Below are 4,658 nucleotides of genomic sequence, written 5' to 3'. Positions count from 1 at the left end.
AATGTTAAACTATTATTTTACACAGAGTGAGTCCATGGAACTTATGTGAGTTGTTAAGCACATTTTTGCTCCTGAACTTATTTAGACTTGCCATAACAAAGTGGTTGAGTACTTATTGACTCAAGACATTTCAGCTTTTCATTTTAAATTAATTATATATAAAACATGTAAACATAATTCCACTTTGCCATTATGGGGTATTGTGTGTAGGCCAGTAATGAAAACATTATACAATTAATCTATTTTAAATTCAGGCTGTACCACAACAAATTGTGGAGAAAGTCAAGGGGTGTGAATACGTTCCGAAGGCACTGTATGTTTCGGTTCACAATCATAAAGAACAACACAGGGAGTCATTTGTGTATTATCCAAACAGCTGAAACTGACCCGATTAATGACACTAATGATGGACATCAATGCGTTGAGTAACAAGCCGCAACCAGTCATTCTTGCTGCCAAGATCGGTGTTGGACCTCACAGGATTTGTCTTCAAGCTTTGAAAATCAGCCATTCTGTTTGTACAAATGGATAACTAAGCTTTGTTTTTTCTTCCTAGCCCTGCAGCAAATGTGGCCAAAATAATGAAACCCAAACGCTAATAATAAAAAGAAAAACACTCCAATTGCTTTGAATGTGTTACAGTCAATACATCTCAGGCAAATAACCTGAATGGCACGGCTCCCAGGGTGTTAGCTTTCCACATGATGTGTTGTTTTAGGACATGGCCACTTGAAGGATTGAAGCACAGACAGGGAGTGATGGGAGTTTTTGGGGAAAGCAGCAATGCATCAGGGAAGGGTCTGGTGTGAATTAAACAGGAATTCCAGAGAACTGGATTTTCCAAAAACCAAATCCAAAGTCCTGACACTGATATTGTTGTATCGGGTTGCTTTTGATTAACTTAAAAATATAGATAAGGGCCACAATCAATCAGCAAAGGGTTATAGTGATAAGAATAAGGGAATCTGTTGAAGTAATTTGCAATGGAAATGTTATCTCGTCATGTTTTGTTGAACGTAAAAAGTAAGAAAGTAAGCCCAGGAACTGACACTATGAATTGGATTTTGAAGGTATAGTTTTTCTTATTGTGTTTGACAAGATGGAGTGCTTGAACCCCTCTTTCATTGTTTCACACTCTGTTATTCCTTGAGTCTCTGAGAGTATGTGAATGAGTGCCTCATCGGTTCCAAACATTTGCTGTGATGGCTTTGAGCTTTAATACTGCTGGCTCCAGTGGCTGAAAGCTGGAGTGAATTAGATTGCAGTCAAGGGACCGTCCACTCGGCCAGCCTTCCATTCTCTTCCTCTCTCTGTGAGTCACCGTGCGAAAGACTCTTACCGGCCCTGAGAAGATAATTTGCCTGACGCCTCGCCGGAATATATATCCTCAGGATTTCCAGGAGAGGAAGAGACGAAGATGAGCAAATGAATGAAAGCATTAGAAAGGGAAAGGGGAAGATTTGACTTGTGTGCAACACAATGGAATCCACCCTGTGGTCATCCGTAATTAGCCCAAGCAGCTGCCTCCAGTAAAAAGAGTAAAACAGTTGTCTAATGGTTTTGTACTGGATAAAAAAAAAAGATAACTTCAATGTTCACTGCTACATTCTAGTAGTTTACAGGAACTGCAATGCGAAAGACCCTTTGCTTTTCATTCAAAGCACAGAGCAGGCCATTGTTTACAATTTTGGCTGGCCAGACATGGGTGCTTCAAACTCGACTGAGACAGGATAACAAAAGAAAAAGCATCTGCAAACAATAGAAATGCCTTATTAAGGATACTTGGAATTTACACAGTGACCACCTCCCCGATACGGAAATAATTTATAACCACTTTCTTGTGGTGGGACATTTTATATGTCCAAGTAGTCCTGAAATGTCCCAGAATCCCGCTGGGGGAAAGGAGGGAAACGGTAAACTGTGCCCTGGAAGTAGACTTTGTGTGTCTTACCGGTGCTGTAATTGTCAAGCCTCGGGGTGGAAGTCACACACATGCAAGCCCCGTGAGTGCTTTCACTCCTGCATTGAAAGACACAGGGATGCCCCTCTCTAATGGTTTTGCCCGCCCGTGCCTCCACCCACAAACACACGCTTGTCTTTCCCCTGTAGTGGAGGAAGGCTTTGCTTTAATGATCAAGGGTCGCTGGCTGTGGTAGGGGCTTGTACAGCTGTGTGGGGTGGCCTTGCCATGAGCTACAGGTGAAGGCCATTCACCTGGGTTTCTCCCTTATCTTGGCAGCTTCCCTCCCATTCCTTCCTGTTCTCTCCCTACCTAAACATGGGTTCTCCTCCAGGTCAGCCACAGAGACACTTCCTAATCAATGCTCTGTGTGTGTGGGAAGCATCTTCATGAGAGATTATGACAGGGAGAGGTCCAAAGGAGGGAAGGCTGTCGCCTTTCGGAGGACATGAGCAAGATCAATTTATTGTCCCGTCCCTCTCACAGCTGGGTCACAGCACAGGACAGACGGAAGCCGAGAGCCCTAAGGGAAGGGATTGAGAACAAAAATTCATGGATGGGACGTCTCTGTCTGTTGGTCTGTCCGTTTGCCTCGCTCGCTCACTCACTCACTCACTCACTCAGTGACTTTCAGCATGCCACCGACATAGGATGCCACCTTTACAACAAGTTAGTGAGTCAAATTTCTGCCCTGCTAGAGCTGCACCTGTCAACTGTAAGTGCTGTTATTGTGAAGTGGATATGTATAGGAGCAACAACAGCTCAGCCGCGAAGTGGTAGGCCACACAATCTCAAAGAACGGGACTGCCGAGTGCTGAAGCACGTAGCGTGTAAAAATTGTCTGTCCTCGTGTTGCAACACTCACTACCGAGTTCCAAACTGCCTCTGTAAGCAACGTCAGCCCAATAACTGTTCTTTGGGAGCTTCATGAAGTGGGTTTCCAAGGTCAAGCAGCCGCTCACAAGCCTAAGATCACCATGTGCAATGCCAAACGTTGTCTAGATTATTGTACAGCACTCCGCCATTGGACTCTGGAACAGTGCATTCTCTGGAGTGATGAATCCCGTTTCACGATCTGACAGTCAGACGGGCAAATCTGGGTTTGGCGGGTGCCAGGAGAACGCTACCTGCCCGAATGCATAGTGCCAAATGTAAAGTTTGCTGGAGGAGGAATATTGGTCTGGGGCTGTTTTTTCCTGGGTCAGGCTCCTTAGTTTCAGTGAAGGTAAATCTTAACGCTACAGCATACAATTACATTCTAGACAATTCTGTGCTTCCAACTTTGTGGCAACAGTTTGGGGAAGGACCTTTCCTGTTTCAGCATGACAATGCCCCCATGCACAAAGCGAGAACCATACAGAAATGGTTTGTCGAGATCGGTGTGGAAGAACTTGACTGGCCTGCGCAGACCCCTGACCTCAACTCCATCGAATACCTTTGGGATGAATTGAAACGCCGACTGCGAGCCAGGCCTAATCGTCCAACATCAGTGCTCGACCTCACTAATGCTCTTGTGGCTGAACGAAAGCAAGTCCTCACAGAGATGTGCCAACATATAATGGAAAACTTTCCCAGTTGAGTAGAGGCTGTTATAGCAGCAAAGGGAGGACCATCTCCATATTTTTTACTATAATTTTGGAATTTGATGTTCAATGAGCAGGTGTACACATACTTTTGGTCATCAACTGTACATGGAACCAAAAAGGGCAATCAAATGTTCAAATCATATCAAATCAAACTTTATTTTTCACATGCGTCGAATACAACAAGTGTAGACCTTACCGTGAAATGCTTCTTTTCAAGCCTTTATTGACAGTGCAGTTCAAGAAGAAGTTGAATGTGCAAGTTGTTTTTTAAGCACTCAAAGATGTTTAGACCATGCATATGTAAGCAATGGTTACATAGTGCCGGTGTATTCTGGACTGTTGCAGAGGGCATTTGTTTATAAATGGGCTTCTCCGCTCTGGTGTTCATGAGAGCTGTCCTTGAACGACCTTCAGACGTCATTTCCTTGCCATCGCTTGTTATTTTTCATGACTGTTGTTCAGGGCACCTGGGAAACATTTGGCAGCTCCAACAAACATCTGTTTGAATTTTTTGGGAAAAAACATCCCTCTTTTGGAAGTACTCCTCGGCTTCAGACATCAAAACAGTTAGGGAGTGACGTGGAATTTTATTGACTCGTATCACAGTTTTCTCCTTCCACTGTGAGACTCTGATGCTAGGCTGTTTTTTCCCCCACCTGGCTGGCTTTGATATGGTGGCCACATTTTTGAGGATTCCAAAAGTGTAGCTCTCATCAAATATGCTCAATAGTTCACATGACATTCACTGCATTTTGAGACAAGTTTGGAATGCAACAGTGTAGTGGGTTGCTTCAAGAGCATTACATTTCCACAGTACAGCTGCATTCAGCCCACATGAGTTATTGCTGTCTTTGCATGGACGTTTAAATATACAATGCCTTCAGAAAGTATTCACACCCTTGGAATTGTTTTAAACATATTGTTGTTACAGCTTGAATTTAAAATGGATTCAATTGAGATTGTGTCACTGGCAAAGTGGAATTATGTTTTTATTTATTTATTTTTATTATAAAAAATGTCTCGTGCCAATATTAAATATTCAATCCCTTTGTTATGGCAAGCCCCCAAAAAATAGAGGGTAAAAATGTGCTTAACAATTCACATAAGTTGTA

The sequence above is a fragment of the Oncorhynchus masou genome, chromosome 28 (genome assembly GCF_036934945.1).
Source record: "Oncorhynchus masou masou isolate Uvic2021 chromosome 28, UVic_Omas_1.1, whole genome shotgun sequence".
Classification (NCBI taxonomy): Eukaryota; Metazoa; Chordata; class Actinopteri; order Salmoniformes; family Salmonidae; genus Oncorhynchus; species Oncorhynchus masou.
Note: the sequence above shows the minus strand (reverse complement) of the source record.